Source organism: Pleurodeles waltl, chromosome 5 (assembly GCF_031143425.1).
Source record: "Pleurodeles waltl isolate 20211129_DDA chromosome 5, aPleWal1.hap1.20221129, whole genome shotgun sequence".
In the NCBI taxonomy this organism is placed as follows: domain Eukaryota; kingdom Metazoa; phylum Chordata; class Amphibia; order Caudata; family Salamandridae; genus Pleurodeles; species Pleurodeles waltl.
Window position 1 is genome coordinate 1,292,394,883 of NC_090444.1, and position 15,293 is coordinate 1,292,410,175.

General features: G+C 46.6%; 1 protein-coding gene across 2 annotated transcripts in view; it reads right to left on the reverse strand.

The window, feature by feature from the left end:
• GPR63 (G protein-coupled receptor 63) overlaps positions 1-15,293 on the reverse strand; it is a 286,168-nt gene that overhangs the window by 91,098 nt on the left and 179,777 nt on the right. Inside the window, exon 3 of one of the 2 annotated variants that reach the window (XR_011203829.1) lies at positions 13,479-13,678. The exons of the other annotated variant lie outside the window; for it this stretch is intronic. The gene's annotated coding sequence lies outside the window, so the exon portion shown is untranslated. Of the gene's footprint in view, positions 1-13,478; positions 13,679-15,293 lie in introns of those variants that run through there. 2 annotated transcript variants of the gene reach the window in all.

Genomic DNA, 15,293 nt, shown 5'->3' on the forward strand with positions numbered 1-15,293 from the left:
TCCGGGGCAGCTGTGCCCCCGGTGCGCTCTGCAACCGCTCTCCCATCGCTTCGGCACACGGCTGCTGCACCGGCAGCTCCGTGGTAAGGGTCCTTATAATTGGATAATTACAGGCCCCGTCGGAGCTCTCGGACTATACGTCCGACATCTTGCCTGCGTAGCCACGCCCCTCCGAATGCATAGTTCTTTTAATGCTAGTTCACCTTACCCTACTTCATAGCTTCATGAGCTTTCTGTATCGTTATAATTTTGTCTTAAGAGTTGTCTATATGACTGGGCTTGAGTTTTTGATAAATCCCTTAACTTTATTCCTGACTGGAGTTGTACTTGTATGGCCTAATAGGTCATACTGTGTAGCTTTATTGGCTTATATTGCAAATGGTGTTAATGGCTCTACCACACTCTTAGCAGGTTCCAAATGTCCATCGGCCTAAATGAGCTGCAACCTTTTAGTAGTGAGCATCAAAGGGAGCCTGATAACTTTCCACTCGCTATTGAAAAAGAAGCTAAGGTGCTCTCTGTCCTTCTGCCGCTTATTCCTGCAATGGTGGAAAAGCACCTTGTTAATACTACAACAGGTTCTTCACTGGAAGTATGTGGCCCTGCAGCATTACATATGATGGCTGGTACTGTAGCACACCTCCTTGCATCTGTAATGAATATGGCAATCTCTTCTGGCTGTTATCCATGGCTATGAAAGGAGGTGATGGACAGGCCTCTTTTAAAAAAAAAAAACAATCTTGATAGTATCAAGTGTATGAACTATTGTCCAATCTTGCTCCTTCCTGTGTCTGCAAAGATCTTGGACAGACACTTAAATGGCCGTCTGATTAAGTTTTCTGAGGGACAGGGATGGTTGGATAGATCACAGTTTGGTTTCCGTCATCATCGCGGAACTGAATCTGCATTAGTGTCGGCCACCGACTATATCAGGCGGTTAGTGGATGAGGGGCAAGGTATAGCCTTGATCAATCAATCAATTCTCTTTATTCGGTTGAAATTTAGACCATTAGAGTACAATCATCCATACATTAATACATAAAAAGAAAAAATATATACAAGTAAATGCTAAAACTCTAAATAAATATTAAGAACGGGGACAACACGTTGACTTCTTTTCAAAAGATGACAAGAGACCTTCATGCCTGCTTAAACCAATCAACAGCACATTATAACAAACTAACAAACTCCTGCTCAAGGCTAATAAATTCCCATTCACATCTATAAAAATGGGATGTGCTTTAAACCAATGATACATATTTAAAAATGTAATAAAATTAAAACTTCGATATAAGAATAAATTTCAGATTTACTAATCTAAGTTTCAATATACCATTTCCTATAAAGGAGTACATTTTAACATTTTATAACCATAGCAGTTCCTATTAAAAAAAAAAAAAAAAATCAATACTAACAGTCCACAGTGCAATATACTATCCTACAATGAACAAATTTAGGGATAAATACAATAATCTAATCATAACAGTCTAAAGTGCAATGTGCGAATATACAGTAAATAGATTAATAGATCAATACTTTGTCTTGAGATGACCTTAAAAGCTAAAAAAATAATAGAAACAGGTACTATTGCTGTAAATTGCACTAAAATTGATAAGAGTTTTGTCTCTGTGCCCAATGAGTAAAAACAGTGAAGAGAAAAAAAAACGTTGAAAAAGAAAACCATTACCAACTATTTTCCCCCGTTATTCCTGCTATGTGACTCAGCAAGAAAAAAATCAGGCACTGAGAGCAGCCCTATTACAGATGGACCAAGCCGTTGTCAAAAATTTTGCAACCATGCTTACAACCAATACAGATGAATCATATTTGGAAATTCTATAGGCGTTAGCGCGGTCATATAGTAACAAAACTTTGCACAACGGGATGATCCATTTTTCCCTAGGTCTCTTATATAGGGGGCAAAAAAACAGGTGGTGTTCAATCGATTCCTCCAATGTGTTACATTTCAGACATTTATTTGCCTCTGGACTATTCTTCGACCATCAAGCAGTAAAACTGTTAACTGGTAAAGTTCCATATCTAAACTGGAAAAATAAGACACGGGCATAAGCAGGTATTGGGAGATCAAAATATTTCTCAGGCAAAGGTTCTTGTTTTACAAGCAGAAATCGACCTACCCCATTACTATGGAGGATCTCTGCAATGGCCTTCTCCCAATATCTTTGTTTGACTAGTAAAATAGCATTAGAAGTAATTGTAGCCTTGATCCTATTGGATCTATTGGCGGCCTTTAATACCATCTCTCCCTCCATACTAATTGAATGCCTACAAGAGTTGGGCATTACAGATAGGGCCTTGCCACTGTTGTCTTCCTTCCTCAAAGCTCGCTCTCAAAGGGTTATGCTGAAACAATATCATTCAGATGTTTTTTCCTTGCCTTGTGGAGTTCCACATGGCTCGTCTCTGAATGCTATTTTAATTAATCTGTATGCCTCTCCGCTAGCCACCATTATCCATTCCTATGAGCTGCTGGCGATATCTTACACTGACGAAACCCAAATCATTGTGTCGATACTTAGGAACTCTGCAGCCACAGAAGCAAATTTCTCACACTGTATCTCTGCAGTAGCAGAATGGGTGGGAAGAAAGTTCCTTAAACTTAATGGTGAGAAAACGGAGGTGTTCCTTTTTGGAATGCATTCCTCGATTTGGAATGAAGCCTCTGAGGCCGGCCTCCCTTGGCACTTTGCCTGTTCCAATTGATAAGGCAAATAAATCTAGGAATGATCCTAAACTCCGAGCTCTTTCTTAATGAGCAGGTCAATTGCATAGTTGATACTTGCTTCTGGCTTATAAAAAAGTGGAAAAAAATCTTTCCCTTCATTTCTGTTTTGGTGCAGAAACAGGTTGCTGTGGCGTTGGTTATGTCCAGAATTGATTACTGTAATGCTCTCTATCCGGACTCCAACATTAGTACCCAAGCAAAACTGCAGACTGCACAGAACGCTCTGGCTAGGGCAGTTCCTGATACTCCTAATCGTCAATCTGAGACTTCGGGCTGGATGAGCTCCAGGAGCATCAGGAAGCGGATTCAATTTAAGGCTATCTGCAGGGTACATATTGCACTTTATCAAGCAGTCTCATCTGGAATAAGGGAGATGTTCCATTCATACACCCCAGGTAGAGATTTACTATCTGCCCATCTGAATCTGGTCACTATACCAAAAGCATGTAAGGTGAGATGGGGGGGAATCTTTTTAATTGGTGGCTGCCAGACACTGGAACTCGCTCACTCATTCGCTTACTTCTAAAAGAACATTAAAGATACTGTATAGGCTGTTCTCTATTTGGCTTTGAATCTGGTGATTTACCCTCTGGAATATGCGGGCTGCTGTTAACTATAGCGCCTTGACGCCTGGGCATTTGTTGCGCTGTATAAATAATTTTTGGAAAAAAAAATAAGCGTCAACCAGTCCATTCCAATTTCTTGCTGATTCAAACTTCCAGCATGTCCTTTTGCGTCTGCTCATCGGATTTGCTGCTGTGCATTGGCATCATGTCAGGTAGGCGTTGGGTATTTCGGACCCTGAATTCTTTAGTTGTATGGCCGCAAGGGGACAAGCTGTTATAAATGTGCAACTAGTGAGAAATGCCACAATAAATAGAACAACCGTACACAGGGCTCTGATGAGCTAATGCCTGCTTTGTTGCCCATCGCTGAACTATGTGCCTCATAAGGGCATCTTGACTGCAGACCCCTTTGCTAGTAAATGTTAAACATGACAATGGGCAGAGGAACAGACGCAATAGTGAGAACCCTGGGCTGGTACATTCATGAGCGAAAACGGTGATATAAAACCTGATGCTTCAATGGAAAGATTCAATAGCTTAGTTCAAAGTAAATATTACAACAAGGCACAGCACATAAAGTAACTTTAAGAATTCTCCACCAATCACTGAAAACTCTGCCTTTGCCCCACTTCTTCCGTAGCTCTCTCTCCTTGCCCCTCCCCTTCCTCCCTCCCCACTTTCTCCTCTCTCATTCCCTGGCATCGGCTTTCTTTCAGTTGCATTCAGCTTCCCTCTACCTTGCTTTCTCTATCCCCCCCTCTCTGTCTGTCCTGTCCTCCTCCCTCCGCATCGCTTATGCCCCTTTTCTCTCGCCTTTCTTTGTGCAGGTTTATGTAGTGTCGTCAGCGGTGCTGGACGACACCACCACGCAGAGACGGAAGTGGTGAGAGCGACGTTACCCCTACGATCGGGGTAGAATAGACTGCACTGTGACGAGTGGAGGGAGGGGATAAATAGAGGAGGAAAAGGCGCGAGGGGCAGACAGGATGTGAGAGTTTAATAAAGAAGCGTTATCAATACCTACAGGTCCCCGCGTGGTTGTTAGGGCCAACGCGGGACCTGACAATTGGCGACGAGGTGCGCCTACCACCAGTGGTAGTGTCACCACCAGCGACCACGGTCCCCCCCACCCCTCGAGTGGACAAAACGGCCGGACCACCCCACAGAGCCTCGCCTACCTGCTGGAAAAAGAACTCTGCGGACCCCCGCGACAGGTGCGGTTCGAGGTTGTATCCCAGGATCGACAACGCCGAGGGTGACGCATCCATAAAGACTCGGCCTCTCCAACGACGCATCCCAGGAGCAGGAGCAGCCAGCATGCTGCCGCACTCAAGGTACCCACCCCGCTCCGACAGAAACACGCGCTGCTCAGCGCGAGGGCTGCAAGCCCTGAGAAAGTGCCCCGCCTCTCCCGGAGGTCCTCCAGAAACACGCGCTGCCTAGCGCAAAGACTGCGCACACCAGGAAAGCGCACCACCCCTCCCGAAGGCCTCCCAGCAAACGCGCTACCGAGCGCAAAGCCGGCACGCACCGGAGGAGGTGCCCCACCCCTCCCGTAGGCTCCAAAACGCACGTGCTGCCCAGCACAAAGGCAGCGAACATCGGAAAAGTGCCCCGCCCCACCCAAAAGGCTGCCAAATACACGCGCAGCTCAGCAGCACAGGCTCAAGAGAAAAATAAAAGAGCACCAGGGGGCGCCCCACCCCTCCTGGAGGACACTAATCAGGACACTCACACGCAGCCCAGCTCCAACATCACGCTCCCTGAGAAAACAAAAGAAAAAAAAAGCAGCAGCAAGGTACAACAACCTACCTGACCCATCAGGAAGATACAGACAGCAGGCCCTATCCTTGCAGGGACACTTTTTGCCTCACAATCCCAAACACTGGTCACCATGGCAGGTGTACCACCGTTAGAGCCCTTCACCATCACAGGTGCCCCCCCTACCCAAGCAGCAAGATGGAAAGTCTGGGTGGAAAGCCTGGAGACATATTTTGAAGCCCTGGGTATCAAACCAGAACGGCGCAGACCTCTTCTTCTCCACATTGGGGGTGCAGATATCCACAAAGTATTCAAATCCGTCACGGAAACACGACCACGCACGTATGAAACACTAAAAGGTGCAATTTGAACCATACGCCAACGCTGACTATGAAAGGTTCCTACTGCGCCAAGCCCGCCAAACCACGGATGAGTCCGTCGATGTCTTCTATGCCAGGCTGAAAGACCTAGCCAGCACCTGCATTCTGACCGACGAAGAGGACAAAATCAGAGTACAGTTCATACAGGGGTGCTCCTCGACGAAACTTGGAGAACGCATTCTCCAGCAACCCAACATGCTGATGAAGGATATCCTCACACTGGGACACTCCCAAGAATTAGCACGAGCTCGGGCAGCCCACATGGAACAGGCACCGACAGCCCAGGCAAAGACAGAGGCAGCCAACGCCGCGACAACAAACACAATGCAACAAAAAGGGGAACCCTATAAAGGAAGGCTACGAGGCAGACCATGCAGGTGGTGCGGCGGCCCAGCACCACACCCGACCACCTGCCCAGCATGGGGCAAGATATGCAGCACATGTGGCAAACTCAATCACTTTGCCAAAGTCTGCAAATCAGCACTGTAGCAAACAACAAACACCACAAGAAAGACCGTCAAAATGGTGGAAACCACGTTGAGCCAAGACTCAGACAGCGACATGGACAATGACCAACACACAGTCCATGTCATTCACGCCGTCGGAGGCCGACGATTACCCACACGCACCATCGTAGTCAAAGGGTCCCCAACACCGGCACTGGTGGACACAGGAGCGTCCATAAATCTAATGGCCATGGATGTATATAACAACTTACTAAACCCACTACCAGAGCTCCGACCCACGAACATACAGATATTCGCATTTGGAAACAGCCGACACCTAGAAATAGCAGGGGTTTTCACAACCGACATCACCCACGACGGCACAGAAACGGCCACAAAAGTCTACGTCTCCAAGGACGGCACAGGATTCCTCCTCGGTTGCCGAACTGCTCAAGATCTAAACCTAGTACACTTCGCATTCGCCATCCATGAAAACACACTCCAAAACTTAACACATGAGTTCAAAACATTATTTGAAGGCATCAGATGCCTCAAAGGACCGCCGCTATGACTACATATCGACGAATCGGTCACACCCACAGTGCTTAGACATCGCTGAGTGGCATTTCATCTGCGACCCAAGTGGAGCAAGAACTACGACTCTTGGAACAGGCAGGAGTCATCGAAAAGGTATCGGGCCCCACACCGCGGGTCTCCCCCATCGCAGTCGCGCGGAAGCCTAAACAACCGGATGCCGTCAGAATCTGCGTCGATATGCGCATACCCAACCTGGCAATTAAAAGGGAGCGACATGTAACTCCAACGATAGACGACATCCTCGGCGAACTGTCAGGATCTTACTGGTTCTCCAAAATGGACCTCTGATCAGGATACCATCAAATCATGCTGCACCCAGATTCACGGCCCATTACCACCTTCTCCACCCATAATGGCCTCTGGAGGTACAAGAGGCTAAACTTCGGCATCTCCAGCGCAGCGGAAGTCTTCCAGCATGTCATCAAAGAAGTCCTGCAAGGACTCCTGGGAGTCCTCAACGTGAGTGATGACATTTTGGTCCACGCACCCACTGTCGAAACACACTTGAAGAGGTTGCGGGCAGTGTTTGCTAGATTACAAAGTAGGGGACTGACACTACACAAGGACAAGTGTGAATTCCTAAAACAAGAAATTTGTTTCTTTGGCTATCGCTTCTCAAAAAACGGAGTCGGGCCAGACCCCCAGAAAGTCAGGGACATTCAAGAGGCACCAGCCCCCACCTTGGTGTCAGGGGTAAGGAGTTTCCTGGGTATGGTCACATACTGCAGTCGATTCATGCAAAACCTGGCAGATATCACGGGACACCTGCGGCAGCTCACACAAGCAAATCGCCAATGGCAATGGGGCGAGGAACAAGAGAGCGCGTTCCAAGCCACGAAAAGAGCACTTTCCGCAGAGACCACACTTGCATTCTTCGACCCGCAACGCCACTCACAGTTAGTCGTCGACGCCAGCCCCACAGGTTTAGGTGCAGTGCTGGCACAGATACAAGAGTGCGGAGAGTGGGCCCCCATCGCTTTTGCCAGCCGCACACTCACACCAACGGAGCAGCGGTACTCGCAAATCGAACGAGAAGCAATCGCAATACACTGGGGGTGCCGCCACTACCACCTGTACCTGTACGGAAAGCCGTTCTCGGTGGTGACAGACCACAAACCCCTTCTACCTCTGTTCAAAGGCTCATCCTCAAAACCGCCACTGAGGATAGAAAAGTGGATCCTGCAACTTCAAGGGTACGACTTCGCACTGGAATACCAACCGGGCACAAAGAACCCAGCTGACTTCCTGTCCCGACATGCCCGCACAGCCATGCCCCAAGAAGTGGAGGAAGCAAGGGAAACAGAAGAGTATGTCAGGATGGTAGTTGAACGTGTCAGACCCCTGCCCATACCACTCAACGAAGTCATCACGGCAACTGCCCAGGACGAGTGCCTGCAGATAGCCATAGCAGCCACCAGGAAACTGGCAGCCCCTCCAACGCCCCGACACCTTTCGAACACAAGAAGCCCAAGCCCGGCTGCAAGCTCTATTTAACGTACAACAGGAACTCTCAGTGAGCGAAGAGGGCTGCCTGTTGAGAGGTCTCCGTTTAGTTATTCCATCTAGCCTAACGGCCAGAACAGTGTCCCTGGCGCATGGAGCACACCAAGGCATCGTAAAGTCAAAAGCCCGCCTCAGAGACAAAGTGTGGTTCCCTGGTTTGGACAAATTGGTGGAAGATACAGTTAAACGGTGCCTAGTGTGCCAAGCCAGCGGCAACCCTGACCCTCCAGCGCCGATTCTTACTGAGGAAGGGCCCACAGCATCGTGGCAACGAGTCAGTGCAGATTTTGCGAGCCTCCCCGTTGGCTCACATATGGTCATAGTGATGGACGACTACTCGCGCTATCCGGAAGTGTAAGTAGTACACTCCACATCTGCCCACACAGTCATTCCCAAGTTCGAAAAAATTATGGCCACCCATGGACTCTTCGGAGAGGTGCGCACAGATAACGGGCCACCTTTCAACAGCCACGAATGGGCGGAGTTCCTGGCGTCAACGAACACCAAACATCGGCGCATCACACCGCGCTGGCCACAAGCAAATGGAGAGGTAGAGAGGTTTGTAAAGACACTAAACAAGGTCATCCGCATAGCTGTGGCGTAAGGCGAGAACCCGGAGAGAGCGATATATGTCTTCTTAAGAGAGTACAGAGTCACTCCACACGCCACCACAGGAGCCTGCCCCAGCCAACTCTGTTTCGGGAGAGCAGTGAATGATGCCATCCCCCATCACCCATCATGGGCGGCGAGGCCACCGCCGGCGGACAAGTCGACAGCCAGAAGAGCCAGTACCAACGCGCAGGCTTCAAAAAAACGGAGAGCCCGCGAAGTGACAGTACAAATAGGCGACACCTTCCTGGTAAAAGACCGCCACCCAGGAGGGAAAATCCGTCTCCCGTTCGAGGCACGGCCGTGGACCGTGACTGTGAGAAGAGGCACCATGATAATAGCCCGGCGAGGACCAGAGACGGTAACACGCAACACAGCTTTCTTCAAACAAGTACCCCAAGCAACATCCGATGAAAGAGACACAGAGAGCACCGACGGGTGGGCAGACTTAGAGGTGGACACCGAAAACCCCGAGTCCACGAGCAGACGAGCAGGAGGTGACCCAGAGCACAACACAACCCACCCAGCGGTAGAGCAAAGGCGGACACAACCTACTGGAGCGATAACACCCAACGAGAGGACAGGAGAGACCCAGGGATCAGACCGGACAAGGAGTGGGAGATACATGTTAAGACACAATCCGGGCCCCTCCCGACGATACGAGGACTACGCTTGTGATTGACTAACCCGAGAGCACCCTCCAGGAGAGGGGAGAACCGTTCTACTGAAAAGAGCCACAAAGGCCAAGTAAACCGATACCCGTTTCATTTCTGTTGGTTCTAGTTAAATCGTTCCCTTCCCCGTTGGGGAGGGATGTAGTGTCGTCACCGGTGCTGGATGACACCACCACGCACAGACGGAAGTGGTGAGTGCGACGTTACCCCTACGATCGGGGTAGAATAGACTGCACCGTGACGAGTGGAGGGAGGGGATAAATAGAGGAGGAAAAGGCGCGAGGGGCAGACAGGATGTGAGAGTTTAATAAAGAAGCGTTATCAATACCTACAGGTCTCCGCGTGTTTGTTAAGGCCAAGGCGGAACCTGACAGTTTAATGTCATAGATATGAATATTGTTTTTCACAAAACAATACAGCCGCGCTCCTGCACAGAATTATCATGGCGACCGAGCAACCCGAATAAAATCAGAATCTGCCTTTTTCAAGCCAAGTTACGTTGCTGTACATCGTAATGTATGTTTCAGTCAAGCAGGTGTACTATCAGGGCCGGCTTTAGGACGGTGTTAGGGGTGCGCCGCACCGGGTGCTCACCTGGATATGTGGGGCGCTGTGTTTAGCAAGGATTTACGAAACTTGCGATTTAAAATCACCTGCTGAAAAGTTTCTTGCGCGTCCAGCCTTCAGGAAACAATTACTATGTCTCGATACCGCTTGCGATTAACGTTCCTGCAAGAGAGAGATATGGGAGGTTTGTCTAGTGGCAGCTTTGACTCGCCATGAAGTAGCGTAGAGGGTAATATACCTGCTGCAAAGAACAGAACTATATTTATTGTGGCTATTTGAGTGGATTATTAAAGCCAGTCTTTACAAGCGCTTTAAAACAAATTAATGTATGTGAAAAGGGGGGCTATGGAGAGTTGAGGGGCATATTTACCTGGTGGTAGAGAGCGACTCCCAAGAGGTGGTCCTGGGGTGAGGGCTCCATAAAAGACTGTCACTCAGAGTGCCACTAGCACTAAAGCCGGCCCTGGTTGTAATCGGATATGGACTAAATATTATATATAATGTTTACAGAGATGACCCATGACAAGCACTGCATCACTGCTCTCTTAACGAGTATTGGTATCATCCTGTATTATGAAACTCTCACAATAATTGCTAAGTTTTCTTTATTGCTCTTGCAGAAGGGAACATATAATGCAAGTATTCTGCTAAATCCCTATTAAACAAAAATCCTTATTAAACAAGCATTGGCAAAGCAGACAGGTCTAGCTTTTGTGTGTTATGCGTGCAAACACAGATATGCAAAAATACAGCTTGCATGAATCAGCGCTTTAAAGTCAGATCTATGGGCTTTGCCACTGTTAGTTATTTCTGTGCTGTAGGTCAGCCGTTTCCCCTGGTACCTTTAACACGGCAAGGATGCTACTAACGTCGATTCAGGATTCAGGTGTTCTTATTACCATATTTATCAACGACTGAAATGTAACGGCAAACACACGATTTATCAATGGCATTAATACAAACATTAATTTATATTGCAAAACTGCAGGCACCACAAGGTCAGTAATTAAAATAGACCCGTATCTGCTTTAGCAACTTTTGGGTACTTTCATTAATGTTGCCCTCATTGTACTGTTTTGTACATTTGTGGTTTTGACTTCAGGTGATATCTCCAGAAGCTCAAATGAAGTGTATGTCAATTGAAATAAACTCGTCCCTTCTACTACCCTCAAAACTTTGATTAATCATCTATCATGGCATATGGACAGAGGCAGAAATTGCAAAGTGTCGAAGTTGGAGAATTCTAAAAGCTACTGGTCACTTGAATTCTCATCGCGGTAGCAAAGCAGAATCATCGAGAAAGTTCTGCAACAGGAGACTTTAATCACCTCCCGTTTCAAGAAACAAGGACTAATTTCAATATGGCAGCTTCAATCTGTATAGAATACGGCTGCTGCACAACGCTTTAACCAACGTGCACTAACTCCTGCATTGTGCCCAGCAATGGAATGGGCATTATACAGCAAACGTCCCCACCACGCGCAGACGTTTCCCACACAAGCATGCCTAAACAATGCATGGCTTTTCCTGTGCCTTAACCACGCATGTACTGAGCTTCGCATATGCGTGGTTATGGCAAAGAAAAAGCCTTGCTTAGTTTGGGAGCTGATGCAGAGGGCCAGTGGGGCTGTGGGGTGGATTAAGGTATGTGTGTGGGGGGGTGTAGGGCTATTTTTTTTTTAAGGGGCGGGGGATTTGGGAATATTTTTTAAGCGCTTAGTGGGTAGGGGTGGGGGTGGATCAAGGGATTGGGGTGGGTGGAGAACTGTTTTTTTTTTTTAAGGGGTGAGGGTTTGGGTATCTTTTTAAGGGCTTGGGGAGGGTTGAGCTACTTTTTTTTAGGGGGCAGGAGTGGGGGGTTTGGGTATATTTTTTATTTAGGGTGGATGTAGTTTTTTTTTTAAAGGGGTGGGGAAGGTTTAGGAAGTGAGGAGGGAGGAGAGAAACGGAGGAAGGATCAGGAGAGGACGCAATGAGGTAAGTGGGGTTGGGGCACGGTTAGTGGGTAGTTTTTAAGATTTAGGGCTTAGGGTGAGTGCAGGGTGTTGCAGTACTTTAGCTTTAGTTTTTAGGGGCAGAGGAGGGGGGGTCGGGTTATTTTCTTTATTATTATTATTTTTTTTTACGGCTCAGGGTCGGGGGGAGAGGGGGTCAGGGTGATTTAGTTTTTACCGGCTGGGGTTAATGAGGGGGATAGTTTTTTTTTTTTTTTTTAGGGCTTAGGGTCGAAGGGGGGGTCGAGTAGTTTACTTATTAGGGTGAAGGTTTTGTGGCTGAGGGAGGGTTGGGGGTGTCAGGGCAGTTTAGTTTTTAGGGGTGGGCGCTGGGTATTTTTTTTTTTTTTTAGGGCTCCGGGTGTGGGGGGGGGGGAGGGTCGGGGTAGTTTACTTTTTTGGGGTGGGGGTTGGAATAGTTTTTTTTTTAGGTTTAGGGTGGGGGGGTCGGGGTACTTTAGTTATAGGGGTGGAGGTTGGGGGTAGGGATAGGTTCTTTAAGGGCTCAAGGCTGGGGGAGTCAGATTAGTTTTGGTATTAGGGTAGTTTTGGGCCTCAGGGCAGGTGGGGGGATGGTATGATAGAACCACGCATGCTGTTTTGCCTGCCGTTGCCACACTTGCCTTTACTAGGCATGCATTTACAACAAAAATTTGTTGTAAAGGCATGCATGGAAACAACATGGTTGTGGTTCCTACTGAGTTAAGGCTTGCCCTGTCTCAGCACGCATGGTTCCATCATACAACCGTCTTATACAGATGGTGGGAATTGGGGCAAGAATAGGTAATCAATTTGTACCTTAGCTCACTTGTCATCTTGCAATACAAATGAAATGGTGTTAATATGCTGAAAAAGGCTAGATCATGTAACAGATCTATCCAGTACTTACTTTGTAAAAAAAAAAAAAAAGTGCCGGGGATCAAAGTTTTGCTTAGGGGCAGGTGGCCGGCGCTACTGAATGGCAGGAATGCCTACTACCACTGCAATTCATTTTAATCCACCACCGGACATTTCTGCCCATTTATCTCATTCTTACAGGTTCATTCTTTCTCTCTTTGTCACGATCTTTCCATCTTTCCCTTTCTTCTTCTTTACCCTGTGTGTTTCTGTCTCTTGATCTGTGTCAAAGTCAGATGAGGCAAAATAAGTGTACCCAAAGAAAGAGTGTCAGTGGGCCCCGCCTGCAACCACCGGGTCTGCTTTAGAACGTTTTTACTCTTAGGTTTCGCAGGCTCCAAGATCAGACGTCACACTGCTCATTAAATTAAAAAAAGAGATTTACAAAGCTCCAAAGACCGTAAAAAAAAAAAAAATCACTATTTTGTTGTGATTTCACTTTGATAAACCATTTTACATTTCTTTCGTACATTTTAAAATTATGTCTAGCGACCAACTGCATGACCTTAAACTGACAAAGCAGACAACTAAAAACTGTTTGTAGAAAAAATAGATGTGATATTCTAAGATGTTTTTCTACCCAGGCAGTGAAATCACCCCACTGCGATAAGATGGAAACACCCTTCTATAATGTTCAATGGCTTTCATCTTGTTGGGAGCAGGGACAAAACATTTCTTCTGCATAAAATTAGAAGCCATTTAACCGCCATAAAAGTTAATGCAATGCAGAACAGGAAATTAACATTTCATAATTTTATTTACTCCAGTCTTTCCTTCCACATGGGTTAAAAATGCAGGCTTCAAAGCAGTCTTTGATGTTCTGGAGACAGCTCAGCTGCCACTTGGTTTATTGCACCAGGCAGTTTCCTTGACAACCCTACAATCCATCTGTCTGCACACGACAAAATTCCACTGTCATTTCTGTCCAGAGGAGACACCTGAAAGGACAAATAATACATCTACAAGCCTGTTCATACTATTTAATAGGGATAAAACGCCTAGCTGGGAACGCCACTATCTCTCTTTAGAGACATACAAGCACAAAACAAGCAACTATAAACAAACAAAACAAAACGGTATTTTCACAACAAAACAAGAGCTTGTGTGGTTAAAACATGAATAGTCTATGTAGACAGACAACTTCAATGTGCCCTTATCCTTTATCTTGTGTACTATTTTACGACAAGCAATGTTGGATATGAAAATTGGTACTCCTAGTCAATACTCAAACAATAAAAGCCATTAAATAACAATAATCAAGAGCAGTTATACAGAGTGGAAGGGCAGATATAGGCTTATAGGAACATCAGAACTAGCTTCAACACACAAGAGCTCTCGCATTTCTGCTGACATGTTCTGCCAATGGTGAATAATAATAACAAAATAAAATTACAATTAAAATAACAAGGTATTCCACATGAGTACTTTTTCCAAGATGCCAACTGCAGTCTGAAACTATGCAAGCAAATGTATAAACAAATCACACAAAGGGCATAGTGCTGGGAAAATATGTTACTTACCTTTAACACCTGCTCCCCAGTATTGGTATCGTTCATAGATTCACATGCTTGAATCATTCCCTGTCAAAGTAAATGTAAATGTAAATTAGCACTTGTATAGCGCACTACTCACCCGTTAGGGTCTCAAGGCGCTGTACTCATACCGCTATGGAACCCCTCCTGGCTTTTCCCTGTGAGGCGCCACTCCTGAGCACCCCCAGAGTGAAGCCAGGCATCCAAGCGCTGTTGGGGCCGTTGTGGAGATTAAGCAAGCTATTGCCCAGAGTTGCAGAGTGGGACCCATGAATTAGATTAGGCACCGAGGCGAGAATTATCTGGTCAAGGGGAATTGAGCCCAAGACCTGCCGAAGCAGGACTTGAACCCTGGTCTTGAGCCAGATCTCTGCTTCAGGGTCTGCCGCTCTAACCATTGAGCCACACTTCTGTGGGAGTCTCACAGTATCATATTAAGCAATATCTCTCAGTATAGTAGGAAGTAAATGCAAGATTCAGCTTAATAGCCTATCCATGTTCTTTATATAAAAAATAAAAAAAAGGACCAAAGTTGAATAATGCCCAATCAGGCAACAGCACCCTTAGAACACTCACAATCAGATTTTCCAAGCACTAGTGGGATAAACCTCACTGGCCAAGAAGGACAGCCTCTAAGCGAAGGAGGGTGGCTCGCATGTGAATCTATGAAAGATACCAATTATCAAGAATGGGAGTTTCAGTTAAGTAACACATTCTTTCTCCAGTATTGGGGTATCTTTCATGGATTCACATGCTTGAATCAGGATGGTTACCAGTCCAATACATTAGCAACAAATATACATGATTATGACAGCGGACAGTGGGTATAACATTATATAACATATTTTAACAGGCTCACCTTATTGGAAAAGATGCCTAAGTACCGCTTGACCCACGGATGTATCAGAAATCTGTGCTGCATCCAGACAGTAGTGCTGGGTGAAACTGTGCCTGCTCTTCCAGGTTGCAGCATGGCATATACTTTCAATGGACACCCTAGCAAATAAGGCCACTGTTGTGG